Below are 12,388 nucleotides of genomic sequence, written 5' to 3'. Positions count from 1 at the left end.
TTCAAATCAGATTGGTGACTGTATAATTAATTCAACTTTTTCATTATCTCAGTTCAAACGCAAAACTCATAACAGTGTTTATTTCTTGTTGAAAATCCACTTACCCAACCTCACCAAACCGCTTGTGTAAATAATGGCAAAACGCTCAAAGTTGTTGTTATGAAAAGACTATAATAATAAATTATAGTATAGACAAGAGGCGATAAATTGACGAGACGAATACTTAAAACCTAAATATATATAATATATGGTATAATAATATACTATATCGTATATTATACGATCATACGAAGGTTGTATAACGTCACTGCGAGCTCCGGAATAAACCACTCCAGTACAAAATTAGTGATTACAGTTTGATGTTGGTTAAATGGACCTATAGTTTTGAACGGTGAAAAACGACAAAACAACCGAAATAATTTAATGTGAATTATTTATACGCATCGTGCGTCACCGTTTTATGTGTAAATGCGTATCGTTACTTTAAAATAATATAATATATTATAATTATAGGTATATGTACCGTGTGCACTTCCATCGTGCTGCAGCGGAATTCCATATAAAACGAAAAACGGTGAACTATAAAATTTGTTATGTATGGTCATTACCAGCTAGGTACCCCATAAATTCCATAGAAAGCGCGCAATTAGAGTTTGGATTCAAAAACACCAAACTCGATAAAGTTTAACAACAAAAATCATTATATGACAATTATTATTATACGTATCTACGCGTAGACTTCCTGTTAAATAATAATGATAATAATAATAATAATAATACACGCACATATATGTATGTCATTCGAGGCGTATGGAAAACGTTGGAGACTGAACTTGCTCGTTAAAACAAACGTCTAATTTTTAATACGTATAATATAACAAAACCGTCGGGTGAATTACTATGAATTGTAGAAACACATTATATAGTTGCCAGACATCGTTCTCGACCACGAGAGACTGTACGTTGTATCATTATATTTTAAATTCCGATATGAAAAATATCTTAGGTAAACTATGATATAATATATAATAGCCCGGATTAAGGGGGGGTCCAGAGGGGGCCATGGCCCCCGGGCCTCAATAGTTTGAATTTATTTAGGGGCCTCAGATTTGTCTATTACTTTTTTCGTTATAGGCTATAACACTGCATAATCACGTTAAAAAAACAGATGATTATTTAGCGAAGAAAAAAGCTCATACATTATATTTTATAAATAAAATGATACATTATTTATTGCAAAGTACCTAATATCTATATATATTTATTATAACAGGTACCTAATATTAAATAATATATACATTATAAACTATTTTTTTTTTCGTACAGGGGCCTCTTTTAAAACGTTAGCCCCTGGGCCTCAAAATGTCTTAATTCGGGCTTGAATATATTATATTAAAATAAAATAATTATTAAAACATAATATTATTATACTGTAACGGCAAACTTTTTTTTTTTTTTTTATCTCAAACCTATCCAATAAATTATTGTTCCTTTTTTAACGTCTTAACGTCGTCGCGCAATATGATGGTTATATACGACGAGGAGTAACTATTGCAGCCTTGTACGATTTATGTCTGACGATATAGGTACTATTTCAAATAATATTATAATATATGAACATAATCGAAATAAATTTCTTTACATACGTGAACAACATAATTATTGTATTATTGAAATGAACTTAATAACTATGCTAATATAAAGATAACACATAAGTTATTGTGTACGACGATATTATTACTGTAAGTATTGATATTATTTATTGAAAAAGCTATTTAATTTATTATTATTGTTGTTCTACTCGATACGCATTATTTGTAAGGCTGAATTTCAATATAATGATGTACGCTAGAGAATTAGTCTTATAATAATCGGTCAGAAATATTCGTCATCACATCAGTATCATAATAATAATAACAATAATAATAATAAATTTATTGTACGCTTGATGATATGTATATACCTAGGTATATCATATGGATAATAGATAGTGATATGTTCAACATTTACAAGCTGCGCGACATTAGCCGATCGCATCCATTGTTATAATATTAAATCACTAATCACATATTATACAACTATTATATTATATTATAATATTACTGTTGTCGCCGTCTGTCAGACGATAAAATAAAAACACAAATAATATTATATTGTTCGAAAATCGATAAAAACGAAAAAAACAGAATATCGCAGCAGCTCGTCTCTCGTTTGCGAAACCGTCGTCGCGCGGCAGACGGACAACCGCGCGACGATGTGGTAACCGGGCACCACATATACCTAGGTATAGACGGTATACGACGACGGCGACGACGACATAGGTACAGGCCCTACCGGAGAAACGTATTATTACGTGTGCGAGACAATGGCCGGCGCGATCGTATATAGGTAGAGGTACCTTGCGGAAAATACGAAGGACGAAAACTTTGAGATTGTCGTCGTCGGCGACGGCGGCGGCGAAGACGCGCGAGCGGGAAGGTGAGCCGAAAACAACCGTTTTGCCGAATCGAGGACAAGTCGCAGCGGCGGCTGCGGGCGCAATATTGTGACTGACGTGTCTCTTGATCCACTCGTGTGTGTGTATATCGTCACACATTATAATAATATGTAGTCAAAGGCTAATGTCAGGGTCGTCCAGATCGCCGGTTCGCATAACATTATAAACGCTGTTGCTCAATATCGTATAATATGTAATAGTTGAGGTGATTTTTTTTTTTTTTTGATATTTTTCGCTTTGTCGGTCGTTTAGATATTACTATTATTATATTATATGATACATTGCTATATATTATTATCATAACGGAATTTGAGCGCCAGACGAAAACGCGTACCTACACACCTGTGCGATATTATAATATTATGTGGTTGAGGTTAAACGCGCCGACCGACGGCGATTTATATAATAATATATTATTCATTCGATATCGTCGTACGGTTTTTATTGTGCGCATCGACCGCTCCGACGTATATAAATGTATAATATTGACAATTAAATTAAATTTTCTTTGGTTTACACTATTATGTATATTATATATTATTTGTATTGTTTTATACGAGCTGATATGAAATAATAACATGTGTTAAAGTTCAAAGACATATATTATTTCGAATATATATATTATTACATATTGGACTAAACGCTCTGCAGATTGTACACCTCGAGAATACGTCGACGTGACATTCGATTAAATAATAATAATAATATATTATATTATACTTTAGGTCAAACTTATTATAGCGAAATAACTAATTGACTTTTTGATAAATCATCCACGGAAATTTAATAAATAAACGAACAATCGATAGTTGTCAACGAATATGTATTCTTAATTATTATTCATACGAAGTAGGTACCTATCTGCGTAGGAAAAAAAATACTCTAACACATCATCGAACATTGAACTTGTAACAAACGAAAAATCGTTAATTTTTTTTTTACATTTCCGTAAATCCTCGTTATCGATAATAGCTAATGAGTTGGAGTTATATTCTAAGCCTTTACACGAATCATTTGTGTTGTATGCTTATTTTTTTTTAAATGTATAACTTATCAAAGTTAATATAATTACCGTATATAGGTATGAACTACGAATAGCATAGGTAAGCGTTTTCGTGTAATAATTTACCACCGTGATAAAACGTTTTCAACCACAATATTGTTTAAATTTTAACTAAATATAATATAATATATATACTATTATTATTTATATGACATATAATAAATCTCTTCAAAAAGCTATGTAGGATAAATTCTTGTTAAAATATTGATTATAATTTATAATGTAGGTGCCTATTTAGCTTAGACATAAACACAACACTTTTCGAGTTCACCTACTCGATTTGCCATATCATATTATTTTGGTTGACGATTTTCCATGCTCCAATTTTTTTTTGTTTGTATTTAATATAATAACGTCATATAAAATGTATTAAAGAGAGAAAAAAATAGCCCCCGAATATAACAACCTAATGACCCTATTCGCCTAGTCACGGGGACATAATCAGTTCACCAAACACGTACGCGTCTTTGATATCCATCGCAAAATGCGTACGTAACAAATTCTAGCCACAGCTGACCATAGAGAGCTCCATAAAAGTTCCGTACACTGCACACAATAAATATTGTTCACCTATAAAAAGATTTAAAAATAGCCTGGAGCTATTTTAGAGCTGATGTATTAAATAATTATTACGATATCTAAATCACCCACCTAAACGCACCGATTAATCGAATGTTAGCATAGTGTAACCTTTTTAAATATTACTTAGACTTGTCAATATACGAGCTCGTCGTTAACTTATCGCTATTTTGTTCAGTAGTAAATACTCTAAATAAATCAAATATCGTCGACCAAATACTAATTGAAAATATTATTAATTGTTAAACACGCACTGCAGTAATTTATAGTATTAATACAAATATATAATGGTTCTGACTTCTGATTGGATTTCTCACGTATATTCCTACGAATCAATTTCAGACTACAAAAATTATAGGAGATAGATTAGGTAGTAGGTACATAATATTATCATGTATCATTTTTTATTCTAAATGCTTATACTTTGTTCGTTTGAGAGACATTTTAAAACTAATAAGTAATAACGTATAGGTTTAGGTTATGTTAGGTATCTGGGAATGTTGATTAATTTAAGTATTGTGAATCGCAAGTATAGGTAGCTTTCGGTCGAAGTGCCTGACATGATTGTACTGGCAATAATAGTTTCAAAAAATAATTTTTATATATATTTTTTATGACGATGTAAAAGCAGTACCTATACCTACACACAATATACACATTACACTTGGCTGTATTTATAGTGTTTTAACGTCGTATAAAAATATATTATTGTGATTACGCCGTGATCGAAAGTATAATTGCTTCGCAATTATTTTTAATCACATTGTGTTTTTTTTTTAATTTCAATTAGAAATAATTTGGCATTAAGATGATATCAAAAATAATAATAGTTGAATACATCTAAATATCTAATATTCTACACAGGCGGTTGTAGTGATTTCGAAGAGCGTGGATTCATAATAAATCAAAATTATAATAGTCTGTTTCGATTGTTTTTTTTTTTATGTTACGTGACAGATCCACTCTTGGGTTAGTCTAAATTTTATCATCTCTCGTGATAGACCTGTAATTTTTAATTATTCTTACAGCGGCAAAGACAGACCTATTTTTACATCTCAATATAGTGCAAGTACATAAATAATACGTTTACTATACGTATATGGATCGGACACACTTTTTAATAACGCTACAACATGCAATAGGACATAATAATCGATAGAGTTTTTTTTTAAATCTTTGTTAACAATACAAAAAGAAAAACTAAAAAAGAAAAAATAACAAACCATAACGTTAATCACGTTAATAGACCATTTATTTAACAGCAATTTTCTAAAATTCTTTAAAAACACATTGTGCCTTTCGCGGACAATAATATGTGTAGAATACTATATATATAATTAATATTTATACATAAATATATACATATATATTTTCAATTATAAATCAACATATTTAAAAACCCAAGGTTTGGAAATTTTGAACCCTAATAATAGTAATAGATATTGTGCGTATACTATACGTACCAACGTCAAGGGAATTGCGATTTTTCACTAAGCACATTCAATAATAATATCTATAGAAGTCTTGAAAAATGAGGGATTGACAAAATATAGGATCTGAGATCAAAACTTTCAGTTTCAAAATATTATTCGGTTTAGGACGGGGAAACTGCAGAAGAGTAAAAATCGGCGTTGAAAATCACAAGACGAGCTCGTCGCGAGCAACAGTATCCAAAACACGACGACTACAACACGTACAGACAATGCGCTTTGATGACGTCTGACTAAAAGACTAAAGGACTTAACAATGCCAAATTTGAAAACTCGTCGAGTAGGTAATCGCGCTTCGTATTGGGCACCAATGGTTCGAAATCGGTTCAGAAAATAATCTTATATACGACATTCTAGAGAGAAATCACAGTAGACACGGCTCTGATAATAATTGTTGTCCAAATAGATAAAAACGGCAATTTAGAGCATTTATTTATTAATTTCCACAGAGATTCAAACGACGATCGGGCGGACAGACAATTTGTTCGAGCGATTAATTATTGTAATTTCGATCGACGGCTGTGTCGACGTACATTATAACAGTTACATATTATATTATCATAATAATATATTATAATATTATTATGAGTGTATGATAACGACAAAACCGCAATTAAACACGCAATCGTAGAAAAGTTTGGCGAACGATACAGATACTATAATATTATAATGTATATATATAGGTACTAGGAATTATATATTATTATATATTATATTGCGGCTCGCCCTTTCCTAAAAAATATTATATTAAAATATTTTATTATTATTATGTTAACCACCTGTGGTAATGTATTTAGGTACCACGGTATTTATTATATTATTATATATTTTTATCGCACATGGCAGGTACACGCACAAACGCCCCGGCGTTCGACCAGAGACGACTTCCGCGTACGAAAATTAATTATTGCAATAATATTACCGCAACATAATAGTCGTATAGTATCCTACCTATCTAAATCCAACTCACTTTAAAGCAGTAGTAAAATAACATGTGGCATATAATAATATTACCATGTGGAATTATAGCAAACTCGTTTCTCGCGCACGATCTTCACCGTGGCTTGCGCGCATTCAATTTCGGACGCAATTAAAATTTCCACCGTGTCCGATGGGCACGGAGTCATACGCCTAGGTAGGATTCGCGTGACCATATAATGTGCGTTATATACACATTATATAGTACCTAAGTGTGCGTGCGGATGCACCGACGCGTGTTAAGGAAATAATAATAATAATAATAATAATAATAATAATAATATGTGCATAATAATATTGTTATAGGTACCGTCGTAATACGCGCACAATATACGTAATAACCGCAACATGGTACGTACATCGTCTGGTCAAAGAAAACGCGGAGCGTGATGGGGAACGCGTGTGCCATAATCCGATTTAGGTACCTACCTAGCTATACCTGTTGTGTGCATATTATATGTATATGTGCAGCGATGATTCCGTCCGGGTCCGAAAAACCTCGCGATCACTATATTATAATCTTCCCGGTCCATTTGCCTGCCGCGATTTCCCGCAGATCGATTTTCCAGTTTTCGATTTTGCGGGACCGATTATTACGATTCACACGCCCGACGAGACTCGCGAATATGATAACGGTTTTTCGTATCGAAACAATAACGCGTATAATTAATTATATCGCGGTGTTGGTGCAGGGCTTACATTTTTCATATTATTCAAATCGATCTAATATAACCCAACTACAATCTATTGTTATATTGTTATGAGATCGCGTGGTGGGTCCTTTACAGTAGAATTCTTTACCAAGAGCTCTCTCGGCGTTTCCGTTCTCCTGCACGTCCTCGTATCCCACAATATCGTGCAGTCGTTCATACTCAAAATGCCACACGCGCGCACCCTGTACCGCGTAATATTATACGTCCCCGACTGATATTGTAAACGTATCTAAGTCACATCATAACGCAATATTTTCTTCCGCCGAACCGATAACCAACTTCGCAGATATATCCGGGGTCCACGTGCTACCCGCACCGGATCCGGGGTGTTCGAAATGACACGCCGTGCACTCACATCAATCTCGTTAAAACCTGCACGACGATACGATGGCGGCGATACGATGACGACCGCAGTGGAAATCGTCTACGAGTACCGGAAATACCTCGTTCGACGGACCCGAGAGACTTGTACGCTTTTTCCTCTGTCTTTTTCCCGATGTCACTTTATCCGTCGCCACTCGTTAAGTATACGACCACGTGTCACTGGTGCAGTATTACACCACATACACTCACGGGAGGCGTACGTGTGTATTCGTTCGAGTGCGTGTGTGCGAGAGCGCTGACTATTCCTTTGTGTGTGTGCGCGCGCGCGCTCGACGACGACGACGACGACGACAGTTAATTTGCAGAAAGTGAAGTGGAACGATTATGTTTGGGCCACACTAATCGTTTCGGATTTTGGCGAAATCAATAAATTAATGACGTGCACATTAGCGACCAGCTGGGGCATGTGCAGTATACCTATGTACAGTGTAATAATTTTACATATTATAATATAGGCATTCAGCATTTTTAATGAACATCGACGAGCGATCGCTGCAGTGAAAGCGTATCGTGTCAAAGTCAAACCGAATAATATCACAATGGGCGAAAAAGACAAAAAAAAAAAATAATAATAATAACATAATATTAATATCTACTACGTGGAACCCGCTGCCTATATGATCGTATAGCCGAGTGTAGGTACATATACCTACTGGCGCGCGAGCCAACAATTATGGCCCTTTTGTTTTCCCGTACCGAAAAATATAGTCGTGCAGAGATGGCCCCGAGATGTTTTGGATTTTTTTTTTTGTTTTTAATTTGTTTGTCAGGTATTATTGTAATTTTTTTTTTTATTATTCGTACAATTAACTTTTCTGCGAAAACGTCACCACCGCGGACGACGGCACAGACATCGTAATAAATAATAATAATATTATAGCGACGAAAATATTATAATTGAATAGGTACTATCATATACGCTCGTCGTCGTCAAGTGAATTTCCGCGTCAATATTACATTATAATATTTGAAAGTCCGTACCTATTAGGTTTAGCCAGATAATAATAATTATTATGCGCAAACGCGAGGTCCGTAATATAATATAACTACAATCTACCTATAATAATATTATGCACGAGATAAATGTTTATTTATTATGTTTAGTACACCGTTTTCCGTGTACATTTCGATGTGATTCTGCGGGATGAATTACATAATATATCTAAACAAATGAGATTCAGCAAACCAATAAGCAAACAGTGAAACAGATTTGTATTTTTTTTATCGGAAAAAACTTAAATGCATTCAATTAATTTATCACGACGCACTTAATAATTATTTATCAAGCCATTAAAATAATACCGTTCATTAAATTATATTGAAATGCTATTATTTTGAGTAACACAGTATCGCACAACGATTTCGATTAATATAGTAGCCTTAAATCTACACTTTTATTGTACATGCAGTTTACCGAGTGCGTGTTAAATGGCAACAAGGGGATAAGGGGGAAAATTAGCGGACAATACAGTATACAACAATAGAGCTAAACCTTACGAAAACCGTGGTCTGGTTATCAAATACGGTGTCAATAGAAAAGAGTCGTTATAATAATATTTGGACGCCTTTACGACACGCATACAAATCTCCTAGCGCATGATAGGTACCTATTACAATTTGCAATAAATATAATATTATGAGAAGAGAGAATAAAATTTGTCTACTACCGAGTTTCTTACGCGCTTACGGTCAACATTCGAACTGTTATTGTAACTGAGTAATATTAATTCTAACCCATCTACGAGTATACCATATATTTTGTATGCATAGAATTGTACTGTTTTTGAAAATCAGGAATTTATTGTAAGTCACACGTCATGCACGATAAAAGTATGTTATACGCAAGAACAAATGTCATTATATAGGAGAAGAAAAGAAGAGAAAGCCGAAATGCCGTGAAAAAGTGAAGACACCACCGATAACGTGTTCCTACGTAATGTCGGTGGTGTGTTTCTTCGAGGACAACCGCGGCCCTTGTGTTAACGCCGGCTCACTCGAATCCGGTATCATTCGGGGGTGGGTTTATCCTCTACATGATGCGTATGTACCACTAAACTAATGTATATTTGATGATAATTTTTATATAATATTCACCTATAGAACCGTTATTGGTCGATGCAGTCCGGCGGTGAAGGGACAGTAAAACAATTATTCCTGGGCGTACGTGCAGGTGTCCGTGGCTGGCTGCGATGCTGGCACCAATAACAATACTCAAGACGGAAGTAAAATTAAAAAAAAAAAAAAAACAATTCAACAATTTAACGCGTCGTGGACAGGGGTGCGTGACGAAATTTATAAGCGACGTGTATTTGCAGAAAAAAATTTGCTTAAACGAGAAGGAAAAAGAAGACGAAAACGGTATTAGTATATAATTTACATGAAATTCGCGATACTAAAAAAATAATAATAATAAAAAATCACATGCGGCACAAAAAACGAATAACGAAATATTTAAAAAAAAAATATATGTTTAATATAAATAACGACGATATTATAGTAATATATTAATTAACAATATTAATAATAGTATATAATAATAATATGTAAGCGCGAGCGGGTGCATGTCGTGTGTGCGAAGAGAGCGCGAACCTTGCGCGGAACGACTACTGCTTATTTGCCCGCGACTACACGACGTACGACGGCTACGGCGGCGGCGGCGGCAGCGGTGGCGGTGTCGGCGGCAGCGGAGGTAACGTGTTGACGACGTGCCCGCGCAACGGAACTCATGCCGTCTCTATACTATACACTACAGAAATGAGATCTGACGGTGAACTCGCGAGGCGGTGGCGGCGCAACCGGTACGCACACGCGCGCGCGCGTAGCGACACGGACGGACGTGTGTCGTATGTATTATTATTATATTATTATTACCATCGTAGATAAAAAAAAAAAAAATATATAATATTATAAATAAATGTATTTATTATTATCAGAGCGGTAGCGGACTTCCAATAATAATATAATAATAATATGTGGTATTATTACGAGGGGGAGACGTGGAGTATAAAATAACAGAAAGAGAGAGAGAGAGAGTGAGAGAGAGAGCGAGAGGAGACTGTGCCCAGAGTCGGAGGGTGGCGGCGGGTGACCAAGCCGGCACCGTCGCGCGCGCGAGTGCGTGCGTGTGACGCGTATAATATAATATTGTTGTGGTACAGCAGCTACGATGATAACAGTGGTATAGAAGACGACGTTTTGTGTGGTATTATGACTGTTACCGCTTAACGGCGGCGATTGCGCGTGAGATGTGCGCGGGCGTCGCGACGAGGGTTGCAGGGATGCGCCGCGGACGCGTAGACCGCGACGTCATCATCCCCCCCGTCGCACCTGCCCGGATAAAAAACCCCTCGGAACGACCGAAACGCATCGCGGTCCATGTGACTTTTGAATTTTTTTTTTCTTCGAGCGCCGTAGATTTTAGCAACGTCACAATAATAAAATATTCACCGCTAAGGTAATTGGCACGCTCGTGCGTCAAACGATGCGTAGAATCGACGAAAACCGTGGAAAAAAATCTCGCATACCGTAGTATCTGCTTCGTCCCGCACACGCCAACATAGCTATAACATTATTATTATCATTACATGTAATAATATTATTATTATAGTGTCGCGTCGGCTGAATTATTTGAATTTTTTTTTTTGTTCCGATCCTCCGGCTGATAGGGATTCCGACGCAGGAGTACATGAAAAACATAATCCCGACAACATAAAACGAACGCACTATAATACAACAATCAACGGTCCGCCCTTATCACTCTAATACAATACTATACCATTATATTATAATATTATTATTATTATTATTATTATTATTATGTGCACGGTGACAATAAAATTATTATGTATGTGCACAATAATTATTGTTAACAGTCACAATGAGCCAACGTTGTCGCATATATGTGCTAATTGATTTTTCCGACGTGTGAAAAATTATTGTTTTCAGACCACTCGGCACTGTGTATTATTATTGTTAAATATATTATATTATATACATATCTGTATGTGTGTCAACGTTATGAAATCTTCCATATTATTATTTTACTTGTGTTATAATACACAATACATACATCCGAATGATACTTTCTTATAATAATAATATTATGGACGTGTGTTTTCGATATTTTAACAACATGTTATATTACACGTTTATATAGTTTTTTGGTTTTATGTATACGTAACGAGGATCATTACGATATCGTAAAAATTGATTTTTAACAATTTATAAGAGTTATCGGTGAATCGACCGTATGCGCATCTACATATTATTAATTTCATCAAAACATCCCGAGGGGTTCTAGTTGAAAATCAGCTCTCAAATGTGTCTCGAAGAAATATTACCGTATTTTCCAATATCCTGTTCATACATTTACCTACATTATGTAAAAATTCCTGCTATTCATTACGTAATTTAATAGTAATACTTTGATACTACAATATCGTATAATGTAACATATATATTCATCGTTGATAATTTTACGACAGGTAGGTATAATCCTTAAAATACTTTAATGATAAAAAAATCATATTGCCTATATGGTACCTATTCTATACGCATATCCACTGGTAAATATAATTATGTGAGGTTTTATAATCAATATAATAAAATAATATACATTCAATTAAACAAAGATAATGTAATATTGTTGCAAAATAACAGGAAATTCGTAAGCCGACTACTAGAA

The 12,388-nt window shown here is 34.7% G+C and overlaps 1 protein-coding gene across 3 annotated transcripts in view; it reads right to left on the bottom strand.

Annotated features, from left to right (window-relative positions):
* Positions 1-12,388, bottom strand: part of LOC100159790 (ATP-binding cassette sub-family A member 3) — a 53,139-nt gene that overhangs the window by 29,495 nt on the left and 11,256 nt on the right. For 2 of the 3 annotated variants that reach the window (XM_029488632.1, XM_003246079.4), the window contains exon 1: positions 9,799-10,437. The exons of the other annotated variant lie outside the window; for it this stretch is intronic. The gene's annotated coding sequence lies outside the window, so the exon portion shown is untranslated. Of the gene's footprint in view, positions 1-9,798; positions 10,438-12,388 lie in introns of those variants that run through there. 3 annotated transcript variants of the gene reach the window in all.

The sequence above is a fragment of the Acyrthosiphon pisum genome, chromosome A1 (assembly GCF_005508785.2).
Source record: "Acyrthosiphon pisum isolate AL4f chromosome A1, pea_aphid_22Mar2018_4r6ur, whole genome shotgun sequence".
Taxonomy (NCBI): domain Eukaryota; kingdom Metazoa; phylum Arthropoda; class Insecta; order Hemiptera; family Aphididae; genus Acyrthosiphon; species Acyrthosiphon pisum.
The sequence above is the reverse complement of the archived record's forward strand: the minus strand, read 5'-3'. Positions and strand labels throughout refer to the sequence as shown.